The 13,963-nt window shown below is 37.1% G+C and overlaps 1 pseudogene; it reads left to right on the top strand.

Annotated features, from left to right (window-relative positions):
• Window positions 1-294: 294 nt before the first annotated feature.
• On the top strand, window positions 295-8,865 carry LOC121316238 (annotated as a pseudogene).
• Window positions 8,866-13,963: the final 5,098 nt, after the last annotated feature.

The raw sequence follows: 13,963 nt of genomic DNA, 5'->3' as shown, positions 1-13,963 counted from the left end.
AATTTGATTTAAGGCAACCCATACTTGTTTTAAATACTGTTCATTTTAGTAAGTTGTCTTAAGGTAGGAACTTGTTTGTGTGCTTATTTTTGTTTTGTATGGTGGATATCTGTCATTTTGTACATGCTTCCTTCAAATGTTGTATTGTGTGACTGTGTTGTATTCAATAATAATAAAAAAAAAAGTGATTATGTCACCTGACCTCCCATTCATAACTCAACACGTGATTATAACACAGCCCCAATTAATCAATCCACGAACGCGCGATCGGCAGTTACTCTTTAAGGAGATTAATATTAGTCATACTTAATACATGTTAAATACACCGATGTGGACATTTTTTTAAATATATCCCAGATAGATTTAATTTGCAGATGCGTCAGTCTCGCCTGGCATTGTCGAGAAATTGATCTTGCTTCGGCCTCGGTTCTCTTTGGGTGGCAATGTAAATCCATGGCAATATTTTAATGTATTAATCAATGGGAAATTGAGTGAGTAAAAATGACGGATTACGGAGAAGAGCAGAAGAACGCGGTGGAAGCTTTAGAGTCCATCTGTCCAGATTCGTTTACAGGTAGATCACACACACACACACACACACACACACACACACACACACACACACACACACACACACACACACACACACACACACACACACACACACACACACACACACACACACACCACACACACACACACACACACAGTGCCTACCTGATATATTAGGCAGCAAATACTTAGCGTGGTCATGTGATGTTACTGTGCCGAATTCATTTAATAATACACACTGCCTGCCAGCTATAGCAACACAACGGGATTTTGCAAATACAAGTACAAACCTATGCTTTGTGAGGATTCAAGTAAATACTAAAGATATTCTGTCTTAATAATAATAAGACATTTTGTTGTGAAACTGAGTAAATTAATTTCATGTCAGTCTCGGGTGTTCCTGTACTTTGTATCGTATGTATTGTAATGCTTCGGCAGAGTACACTTCATCCATTCACAGTTCCTGAAGTTGTTTAATTGTATACAAGGACAACACAGCCACTGTGTATATGATGCTCACGCCTTTTGAAAATGGGCTGTGCCTTGCAACAGTTTGTGTAAAGTATGCTGCAAAATATAAGCGCTGTATTTCCCTGTTGCAAATTGTTTTCTAACATAGATACAATCTTTTGTGTTTTGTTTCCTTTTGCAGTTCTAGCAGGAAACCCAACGAGTTTTACAATCGCTGTGACTTCCGATGCAGGAGAGGATGATGATAGGAAGTAGAGTTTCTGAACTGAGTCCATTGGTTTCTAGGGAATTTCATATAGGAATCATACCATGGTTCTGAAGACTTACAGAAAATGAAGCAGTAGTCTTTTTCAAAGGCTTTAGTTGTCAAATCCCTGTTGGACACATTCACTGCCTTGTCACTGACCTGTACCCTACGTCCCCTAAAACTTTCATTTAGTTAGCCACTTAACAATACTATAAACAAGTAATAAACATACTGTTTCGGTATTTCATTTGAAAACACGCAGATATTTAAATGCCAGACCCTACCATTTACAGTACACATAAATATTATATTTAAATTGCACTATAACTCTGATTCCCATTGAATAAATGCCAAACAGTCCCATGTGAAAAAAAACAGCCATTACAGGTTTCCTAAATTCGGTTTGCATTGATATTCATGTACTGCATAATCCTTTACATTATTTTGACTAAATTGGTTTTCTTTCCACGACAGAACAGTAAAGCAAAATTGTGCCAGTAGACAGTGCTATTAGCGTATGCTAATATTAATGCCTCCCTGACCAATCGCAGCTCTAGTTACACAAGATTGTACTAACGTGATTAATAACATTAGTAGGATTGTACAGCCACTACTGTGTTTGAAAAAGGGTTTTTTTGTTTGTTTTTTTTAGCGTGTTCTTTCACCTGGCACTCCTGACAATAATTTTGTACCAATTCTCACAAATAATAAATGAGTTTATTCTTTTAGTAAACTGTTCCTTTTTCGAATCCGCTCTTTTACTATTACCAAAATATATTTTAGCACATTCTGAAGAGATAGCAAACAGCTGGGGGGGGGGGCTGGGGGGGGGGGGGGGGGGGGGGGCTTAGCTGGGGGGGGGGGGGAGCTTTCGCTGTGAAGCTGCGTGTTTCCAGATTGCCATTTGTGAAAAGGTATGTTATAAAGTGGCCAGATAGGGTAGGTAGCCATTGGTCCAGGTTTCAGGGAGCCCAAAAACAATTGTTTCTTTAATGCATTGTTTTATTTCATTTGGCTGTATTTGCAAATTGTATTACCTGCCCATATTTTGTAATCCAGAGCAATAGTCTGCCATTGCTGTGATTGTAACTCTTTCTTGAAAATCTAAAGTAAAACCAATCATTCTGACCAGAAGGGTTTTATTGGTTATTATTATTATTTTTAGATGTAGGGGGTTGAGAAAACGTAATATGAATCTTTTGCATTATTACAGAGTATGAACCCTGGACAGAACTATAGATAGAACTACATGTTGTTGTAATTGTTGATCAGGGACTATACATTTGTGGTATCCCATGGTATACATATTACAGAGTGAAGTTAAAAGTGTTTAATCTACTTTTTAATGCAGCCAGTTATCTATCTCTCTCTAATCATTATTCTTAGCGGTCCAGGCAACCTTCAAGTTTACGTACGTACACAAATATCCAGACGTACCTCCGCTTTATGGAATTCTGGACAGAGAGAACCTTGAAGACAGTGATGCCACAGATATTTTGACATTATTACAACAACAGATAAGCTTTAGTGTGTTTATATTACTGCGTATTTTGCAGTTACTACATTTCTATATCATACAGCACAAGTCTCTTTTCAAGTATATAGGAGGCTGTTGGCTCAAACCCCAAAGCTACTCTTAGCATTAAGGAATACACTAGCTTTAGTAAAACATATTATTTTCATGCTGGCCCCTGTGCTGAAGAAACAGCCTTATTTTTGTGCTTAAATGCATCAATATTTGACTAAGGCTAAACTGACCTTGTTTACCATGAATAATGGAGCCAAGTTCAACATGCATGAATATCTACTTTCAGGTGGTTCTGTCAGGAAGATCTAGCTAGGGCCAACACGTGAGCATGGACAGGTTAAGTTTTCCTTAGGGAATTGGGGACCTGTAGCTGTGTTATATGCTAATACATAGTGTGTAGGATGTCTCTTACTATATAAGACATCTTGTGAAGCTTGGGCGAGAGGACCGTGAAATGAAACTGAATTAAGTTTGTACAGCGTTTCCACTAGGAAAAGAACGAAGCCCATGACCGTCAAATATTTTACCAGTCACCACACAAAATGAACTGGTTTTGTCCACTCTATACATACATGTACTCAAAATTACACATATAAAAAATCATTTTGCATTCATATTTTTAATTAAACATAAAACATTTAAATCATTTGTTTTCAAACATTGATATTTTAGCGTACATATTCGCTAAACTGGTGACTTGGAATGTCATTTTGTGCCATGTGATAAACAATTTTCATCTGAGTAATCAGTTTGCTGCCTGGTGATTGGCTTGCTTTATCACGGCGCTTTTTCATGGTCGCTTGCTGCTTCAATGTCAGTATGGCTAAAGTATGGTCGCTGCACTCGGTGTGTGCTGTCAGGGAAGAAACGTGCATACTAACCAAGGCTTTAGTAAGTCAATTTTTACAAACAGCTTTTATGCAAAACAGCTATTAACTAACTAAAATTCCACTTGTACAGGTGGAAGAAAACCTGGGCATGGTGATGATATTCACACTGTTGACTGCAGTGTAGGACAAATTAAGTGAACTTGTAGATCAAATTAAGAACCGACGAGAGGAAGAGAAGAAGAAAGGAATAGAAGCAGAAGAGGCAGAAAAGGTTTGTATGTGGCTGGAGTCTCATGTGTTTGAAGGATTGGAAACAAACTCTGTGTATGACCAGAAATCCACTTTGAACAAGTCAAAATGAGAACCTTCAATCTTTGATTAATTTGTGCTCTGCATGATTTACAGAGGCCTCAGTGCACAGCTGTGTGTTTAGGTACTATAGACCACTGCATCTAGTGCCTGTAGTGTTTGAAACAGTCAGATTCACGTACTGATCTATGGTTGTTCGTTTTTGCAGTTTTGGATGATAACTTGTTGATGGTCTCGTTTCTTCGTTTCAGCTGTGTTAGCATTATTCTTGTTACAACTTGCAGCAGCAGTAGATTATACACTGAAGCTCAACAGAAATGTATAAAGTGCGTCTATTCATGCTAACATTAAAGATGCACAGTAAACAATAATTAATTTGTGTTACTGACCTTACTGTTGGTCATACCAATGATTGAGTCATATGGTAATGTTGACTAGTTGAGGGGTTCCCAAACTTTCCCAACTCACAGCCCACCTAAGTAGCCAGATCATCTTTTGGGACACATGCCCAGTGAGATAGTGTGAAAAAGCATATACGTACAGTACCAACCAAAAAAGTGCAGCAGTATAAAGTAAGATTAAAGGTTTAAAAATCACTTATTTACACAAAGTGATAGATAGAAAATAATTATTATAATAGTAACTGTGGTAACTTAATGAATTCTATCAAGTAAAACCAGCACAAATACAAAACGTCTGTCTCTGAAACACACTTCCTCTGCACACTGCATCCACTCATAAGGCCGTCTGTCAAGCAAATACAAAAAAAGAAAGAAAAAAAAAACACAGGCTATGCCCCTGCTGCCTTCAAACCAAAACTAAAAGCTTAGTACTGTGCTGAGAACACCTCGTTTGCAGCCAAATATGGCTGCTGTTTTATCACTGCATTTTCTCAGGTACAGCTAACCAAAGATATTCTAGTTGTTTCTACTCAATTAAATGGAATATCTTTGAGCTAACCTTGGAAGTATTTGCACTACGTCAGACGTCAAACAGCATTCAAACATTGAAACTTGAGTCGCTATTGAAACAGTCTTAAAAAATGTATCAGTGTTCTGTAAATGTAAAAACATAACAAGCAGACAAAAATTGAATTTTTTTAGAAACAACCTTGAGTGACAAATTCAGCGACATTTTCAAGTTTTGTAAACCTTTTAAAATTATGTTGACACACTATTGAAAAGGAACATGCAATTTCCATATTTTCCTGCCTTTAAATCAATAAATGCACGGGAGAAACGTTCAAATTATTAGTACATTGTAACATCATATATGCCACTGAATCGCTAAGTCAATGTTTAAGGATAACTCGAACAGTTGTGAAGTCGGTATTTGTTTGACCCCGTTGCTATAGAAGCCAAATGCATGGTGCTGATGAAAGTATGACTTTACAGTGTAAAATGCTGCAAGGAAAATAAAATGCATGTTTTTCACGGTAAATTGCAAGAAGCTGAAAACTTTTCGTTTTTGCTTACGAAATCAGCTCAGCTCTCCAACTCCCGCCACTGCTATAGTACACATTCCAAACTCACAGTAATTTTTCACATTTCCCAAAATATTTTTAAGATGGAAAATCGGTTATAGACGGAACACTCCACCCGTCTTCAATATGCCTCTGCACAGCAGTATTTACTTTGTATTGTACGGTAGTATTTACTTTGTACAGTAGTATTTACTTTGTATTGTACAGTAGTATTTACTTTGTACAGTAGTATTTACTTTGTATTGTACGGTAGTATTTACTTTGTATTGTACGGTAGTATTTACTTTATACAGTAGTATTTGACAGTGGCACACATTTGAGCTTTTGACTTGCGGTTTCCTTTCCCAGCATTTTCTGATTTTGCAATGTGCAGATATGCGAGATACAATGCTTTCAGGGCTTTTTTTCGTAAAACACGTGTCTTGGCAAATAGTTTTCTTTTTTTTCTAAACCACAGCTTTTGTTTGTGCATTCTGGGTAATTAAATGCCCTTTAAATTTGGAAGCCTTCCTGCTTTCTTTTGCAAGCATTTGCAGGCACAACACACACTTTGGAGCTGGATCGTTTTCAGGTCGACACACAGTGGCGGTAAACTCAATGTAACTGTGGTCATATTTCATCATTTCAAACTAAAAATATGTTTGTTTTACCACGCCCCACCTCGATACCTCTTGCGATCCACAGTTTGGGAACCACTGTGCTGGATTACTTCACAATAGGGAGCTACTTTAGACCTGAATTTGCTTTCTATTATAATAATAATAATAATAATAATAATAATAATAATAATATTAATAAACAAGCTTGCACACTTCTACTTTATTTAAATTAATTTTTGCAAAAAAAAGATGTTAATGCTGAAGTGCTGTGTGCTTGGGTTTATCATGAACTAAGAACCACTGTATTAAATACGGCAATAGGGCTATAGTGGAGGTGGATGTACATATTCCACACTGTAGAGTTTTATATATACAGAGAGAACTGCATTTTTTATGGCACTTGCTAAGGAAGGATCTTTAGCACTACAGCATTTGAGGTTATCAGATTCTCCTCAGCCTGCCTGTCATGGTCATTTCACATACTCAATATTTTCATTTTTTATTTTATTTTTCTTGTTTTGTTTTTTTTATTTTTTATTTTGCCGCAGGTACAATTCCATGGCACTGTTGTCACGATAGAAAACTTTCTGTCTTGGAAAGCAAAATTTGAATTGGAGATGGCAGAACTTAACAGAAAAAAAACAGAAAGAAGAAGAGTCTTTGAAGTCCAAACTTTCTGGTAAGTGAATCATCTGGTTTTATACTGAACTTGTTGCGTGCTGTTACTATTTTGTATAGTGATATCTCACGGCACGACCTGGGTTTCAGCCCTGTAGCTAATTTGTTCACTTCTTAACTCTATAGCGTAATGCATTTTACCCTTGAAACAGTGCTTTTTCACAATGGTACCTTGACTTCAGCAGCTGTAGACTCCAAGCAGTCCTTAATACTTAAGCGATAGTGCCCTTCGTACATTTGCTGTCCAATAGCTGCGAATTGAGCTTTCGTTGTCAGATAGAAATTAAACAGCTGTTGCTGTCACAGTATGATTGGTGTACCTTTTGGTGAGATTGGCTTTTTCACTGATGGTAGCCATTAAATTAACAAGCATGTTTTTTCCCCCCACAAGTTTGTAGGTACACCAAGTAGGCTGTGTGGCAAACATGGTGAGTTAGGAGGCATATAATGGGTGGTATTTAGTGTCATTTTTAAAAAGCCGCTATACACGCAGGTTGATTTCAAATTTGATTCACAGTTGGTGCTGACATTCGGGCACTTACTGTCGATTCAAGCCCGCTAGAGCTGGAAGCTAATTGGCTGACAGTACTGAATCGTTTTGATACTATAGACCACATAAAATAATACTCAGTAACAAGTTTATTATAACAAAGAATCTGCATGGTTGTAAGTGATTTTCAGGAGTTTGTGAATGGGTAGCAGGGGCCCTTTTTTTACTTTATCGTCAGCCATTTTAAGCATCTCCGGTGTACTATTGAAGTCGATATCTTGGAAACTGATAAATTGTAAAACAGTTTTTTTTTTCTTTTTCTTTTGTTGTTCTACCTGTCTCCCTACAATGCAATACTCAGAACTCTCTTCTAAATCTGTTTTCTGACTTCGAGAGATTTAAAAAAAAAAAAAAAAAAATCTTGAACTTTTATTTGAATCATTTTTTACTAAATGATTTTAAAATTGAAATTCTTCTAGAATTTTGCTATGTAGCTATAAAAAATAAATGGTTTGCATCCCCCCCATGTGGGATGTGTAATGAATACTATGTAAATTGGGTGAAATATTTGACTGCTTGACGGTCGTCACTTATACTGTCGGCACACTGACTACCGTAGTTAATGTTGCAGCTAGATTTCCTGTAGACCACACAATAGCTTGCAAACTGACAAACATATTCACATTGAGTTTTATATAACAAGAATAAGGCATTATGCTGAAGTGCTCTGTACTTGGGTTTAATCTTAACTTGTTCACCAGCATGTTAAAAACCTTCTCTCTTCATTACTCTGAGGTATTGTCACTTCACTCAGCCATGGTTAAGTACACACTGGGAAAGCGTGCTGTGTGTTTGGGTGTTTAGTTTGGAAGTAAAGGGCAAGCATGTGCAATGCAGATGGTTACTGAGCGGCACTTGCCTTCACACAATCTACTTTGGGATACCTTTTTGGTTTTAGTAATTCATTCAGTATCACAACTGCTGTTCAAGGTAGAGTTAGTTGATTATGGGAGTCGGGTCAATTGCTCCCTGATTTCCCACTTATGCAAAGGCAAACTATATTTAATCTAGCCCCCAGAGTGCTTTCCTTAGCTAATAAAGTCTCTAAAGACGGGGATCAGTATAGATCTACATTTCATTCAGGTATGCATGACCTATTGGTGTAGTTATTGTAGCACAGGCAGTCCAATTACTGAATAAAATGCACTGTAACTAATAATAATAATAATAATTTAAAAAATCCACTTTTGTTATTTCTTTTTTCTAGGAAAACAGCTGTTTGAAACCGACCATAATCTTGACACGTCCGATATTCATTTTCTGGAAGAAGGTAAGGTGGAAAAGAGCAGCTTGCGTTTCTCTCTGCTTGTGGTATTTCCAGTTGTGGATTGTACAAACTGAAATGCTCTGCTCCTTGTGCTTGCATTCCAGCTGGTAACAATGTGGAAGTGGACGAGTCTTTGTTCCAAGACATAGATGATTTAGAGCTGGAAGAGGATGACCCAGATTTCAACCTTGCGCATCTAGGAAGTGATGAGGATTGAATCAGTTCAATCTGCTCACAGTGTCTGGGACTTCCATCTGCCTGGCATGAGTCAATCATTTTTATTTTAATTCTCAGCTGTTTTATACATCCATCACAGCAACTAATAAATGTATTAACATTTGAAAAAAAAAATATATAATGTTATCCTTGTTCGGTTGTAAAGGTTGTCTTTTTAAAGCTAACTAGCTCTTGTGCATTGGGCTAGACTACAATAGTTAACCGTTTTTGAGAGGATGGGCAAATGATGAGGAGAACACGTTTTAAGAAGTCACTGCTTCAAGTACTGCACATAAACCAGGACCAGGGGACACATGTGGAAGATGAGTGAGGACAGATTCTGGGCAGATGGGAGGAGAAACTTTCACACAGAGAAAGGTGTATGGAATAGATTGCGTAGCCTTGTTGTTGATGTGAAATATTTTTTAGGAACTATACGAGCACTAATGGGCCAAATGCCCCCTCTCATTTGTAAATTATTCTTATGTTCTTGAAATACAAGTAAATGTTATTGTGAAACAATAACTATCCCTTATATTTACTTCTAGTTGTCAATTACTGACATTGCTTTAACTAAAGTAATCAAAACAGCAATCTTCTCAGTGAGTAAAACTCTGGGTCACTCCTTGCTGCTGTGGTAGTGTGTTCTGATGGATCTGTACTGCTAATAATGAACTGTGGGTCTGTACGGCCGCTTCTGACCCTTTCTCCACAAAATTGGTTTGTACTTCACAGCTTGTACTCTGTATAGAATGCAACCTGTATATAATATGATTACATTTTCCTTAAATATATAAACATGTGCATTTCTGAAACTAGATCCCATCTGACCCCACATCCAGTAGCATATAGTTTAACCTTCATAGTGCTGTACATGCATTATTTTTCGATTTAATGCATGTACAGTACCTGAAAACGTTTCCATGCTGTGTTTTGCCACTCTTCTTGGTTTACCTGAGTAAATCCTTGGTGTATTTTAGATTTTTATATCCCAGAACTAAAACTCAGCTGTCAAAGTGCAAGTTGAAATAACAACTTGGAATCAAGATTTACCCCCTTGTCACAACAGAAATGCATTTTCAAGACTTGTGGTCCAGAGTCAAGAATAAAATGATAAATGTAAGAAAATGAAATATTGCTCCAGGAGCTACTATTTTACAACACAAGCCTCAAACAGTAAAGCTGTATTGACAGTAGTTTTCAACTCCTTCAGTAGCCATGCACAAACATGTCAAAGTGCATTTTGGGATATTGGAGGATACACAATAAAATGGTGTTTGATATTACACCGTCCACACTACCTGATGCAATCTAATTTAGAAGCGGATTCAAGACTACATCCTGAGGTGGTCTGGAGTCTCGTTCTCAATTGTGGTATTAAATGCTTTCTAGTGTAGATGCTAGCCATATTTAACACTTTTAAACCGGTTTAAAATCAACTGATACTTTTTAAATTCATAGTGCACGCAGGGCCTCAGTTATCATTCTTAACAGAACAGTGTGCTTAATTCATGTAGGAAATATTACTGTATATTAATTTCTTTTTCATTGGGACTCCAGATCCTGGTATTCTGAAATAACAAGACATGGTAAAATTTCAACAAATGTCACAAAGGCTCCCATTGAGTGCACAGCCTGCCACAGAGAGTGATTCCGTTTTCAGGCATTGGCACTTACAGGTGCATGGAGTGTACTTGGGAAAAGCTGTCTCTATCGCTAGTATAAAACCTTGGAAGACTGCCTTGTACACTTAACGCATCCTGTAGTTATTGCTTGATTAGGAAACGGAAACTGTAGCGTTGGTTCAGGTCAGAACTCGCATTGTACCAAATGATTGTTATCCATATTTCAATATGAAAATATCAGTGCCCTGAAAGTTTTTATCTTGGAGATAAAAACACAATATCTTTTACTAGGTGTAATCAGTTTTCAAAATGGTACATTATGTGCTGTTTGCTATTCTGGTCATTCACCTTGTTTGAACATGGCAAAGTACAAGGCACAAACAAGTACAATGTTTTTGTCAGTCACAAAGGCTGCCAAAAGATGGGAATTCCATTGGCATGACATGTCAACCGAAAGATAATATAATGATAATACATGATATTGTCTTTGGAGGCTCCTAGTTGCATGAATTACTTTAATTACTTAGTTCCTGGACAGCCGGACAGCCGGTCAGTATAGACACTGAAGTAAATAAATAACTCCTAGAAACCGTCTATAGCTATGGCCAAAGGTTTTGCTTCACCCTATGGAATTAACTCATGTTGCTTCATAAAGTCGAATGAAACTTGCTGACAAATTGAAAAAATTCGAAATCTAACATGAAATACTGTACTATTATAGCTTCTAGAAGACTTTCTGGCCATTCTGAGCCATGGTCAGGTCTCCCACGGTTCCTGGACAGAGAACAAGCAGAAGACACTGAATATTGGTGAAGAGCCAAGGCAAGTGTACGTGTCACATGGGGGTAGAGCATCTGGACTTCCGCTGTTGGACTGCATTCTCAAAAAACTGTATAATTAATATGAATTTATTTGTTGTGTATTTATGAGCCAAAACTATAAAACTGCTCTTATCTGTAATGTCATATTTTGCAATGTGATACTTTGTATTGTAATATTTTGTAACTCTAGATAAGTTTGTCTGTTAATTATTATTATTAATGATATTAATAATAATAAATCTTATCTGCCGATCTCAGTGAGCTAATCAGCCTTTGATACATAGAAATTACACTCATCAATGATACTAACTTTAGTTCAATCACTTGGATCAAACCAACTTCATCCCTCTGTTGGGAGCATCAAGTTGACTAAATTAATGTATCCTGCAAACGTCTGAACAGTTTTTAGAACAAACACATTGCGTGGATTGAACCCAAACAGAAAGCCTTGCACAAGTTCACAGAAACGCTGCTTAGAGGGAAATTTTCATTTCTATTTAAATGTCACAGACTTGTGGTGAAACCTCCCTGCCAGCCTTGCAGCTCCAGCTGGTTAAGCTTCTTCTCGTCTGCACGCGGTTATAGCGGTCATGCACTAAATCTTCATTGTGTACCGAGAGCTATCCAATGAATGATCCACAAGGGTCCAGAGCAGGGGTGTCAGGTTTCAGTCCTCGAGGGCCGCGGGGTCTTCTGGTTTTCATTCCAACTGAATCCCTCAATTAACATCATTGATCTCATTATTTATTGAATTTGACATATTAAATATTTTTCAAGGTCTTTTACAGTTGATGGTTTTAAAAACGCACTTGATTGAAGGTACACAACCTTTGAAACATTTTGAGACCTAGCAAATTAATTGATTTTATTGAGCATGTAACGTGAGTGTAAATTGTGAGAGTTGTCTCTAAAGGAATGGAATTGTTTTGCTAACTGTTCCTAAAGCACACACCTGTCTGAGGGTGGGAATTACTTCCTGTGAGGATCATTTCCATCAGTCAGACCTATACAGCTTGCTGATTTGCTGTATATGTTTGCTTGGTGCGGGACTATGCAAAGCAGAATTAAGTGTTGCATTAATAGAAACTTAACCCCAAGGTTAAACGACAGAGTGAGTGAGTGCATCATTCTCTATAGCAACTGTATTTAACTATTTTGATACATATTGTTTACTATAACATTTCAAGCAATGTGATTTTAATACATGTTATGATGTGCTCCGGATAGAATTGTCACCACAACTAAACAACTGGACACATTTATTGAAGCCGCTCGCGCAATTCACACCCTCTTGTTGATTTTACATCAATTCATTTGTGGTTTAGTGGCGCAGTAAAAAACCTGACCTGCCTCAAAGTGTCTGTAGATTCTGGAGCCAGTAGGCAATAATCCTCTGTGCACAATGAACATTAAGTTCATAACCATTTCATACTACCATTGAGAAATTTCAGTGGAGATGGTGGCACTGGGCAAATAAACACACATCACCAAGTTGTAATATTTTGATTAAAATAAAGTAATGGGATGTTGTTGTTTTGGAGTGTTGATGTTTTTTTCTACAACAGTAACATTGTTATTTTGAAGTTATATTATGCTGCTTACGTTATTATTAACAAACAGTCTAACTGTGAATTATATTTTGCTCATCTGCTGTTCACACACCAGACGCGTATGTCAAGCCATTGGGGCCATAAACTTATTGACACAACACATATATGACAAGCCATCGTGGAGCAAACGTATATACACGCGGCGCGGAAAAAGCAATTGTTTTTAACGAAGGCGGTCCCGCGCAGCGCCAGAAGGACCATTACGAATTACGCGCCGTGACGTAAATTACCAGCAGCCATTCAGGGGAAAGTAGGAGGCTCATTTGCGAGGAACAAATACATAAATAAATAAATAAAACTGAGGAAACCAACTGGACCCAACGATCTTATTTTTTTTCTTTCTCCGGTGGAGCAGGGCGATCGCAATTATCTTTTTTTTGTTGCTGTTCATTGTTCCAGGTATTGGGTTGTTGCTTTTACAGTCCCGCCCCCCGCCCCCCAAAAAAAAAGTTTGATATGATGGGATGGCAGTAGTTGCATTTTTTAATCATGTGTATGCGATAATGCTCAATAATATAAATGTATAATGATGCCTTTAACTCACACTCTCTTTGCCTATACCCAGCAAACCAGAAAAAAACTAACTTGCAAAGAAAAAAAGAAAATATCTACTTTTTTAAAAACAACATGTTTTTGTTTTATTTTAAAGAACACAATTGCTTGATATTTTGGGTAATTGTGGGGGGGTAAAATTAGGTATATATATATATATATATATATATATATATATATATATATATATATATATATATATATATATATATATATATATATATTATATATTATATCTCTAAGATACTTATTTGACATATATAATATTTTGTACTAACTTGACATATATATATATTTTTTACTAAGCTTTGAGTCTTTGTTGTGTATAAAAAGAGCTGCCCCTTCCCACTGGCATTTACTGTTTATTGCTTGTACATTCAGCCATGAGGTAACTGAGTTTCACATGCCGCGTCTGGGGTGAACGGCCCTTTACGGTGAATGTGGCAGGGTGCCCTTTCCCTGTGTGTATTTTTGTGTTTTGTTTTTTATGTGGCGTGTTATTGTAGGTGTATTGGTGCACGGGTGATTTAAAATGTTTATTTGTATTTTTAGGCACAGGGACTGCACAGTTACTTCACATGCAGAGTAAAGTGTGTGTGTGGGCATGGGGATTGCACAAATTAGT

Source organism: Polyodon spathula, chromosome 5 (genome assembly GCF_017654505.1).
Source record: "Polyodon spathula isolate WHYD16114869_AA chromosome 5, ASM1765450v1, whole genome shotgun sequence".
In the NCBI taxonomy this organism is placed as follows: domain Eukaryota; kingdom Metazoa; phylum Chordata; class Actinopteri; order Acipenseriformes; family Polyodontidae; genus Polyodon; species Polyodon spathula.
Note: the sequence above shows the minus strand (reverse complement) of the source record. Positions and strands in the feature narration are given on the sequence as shown.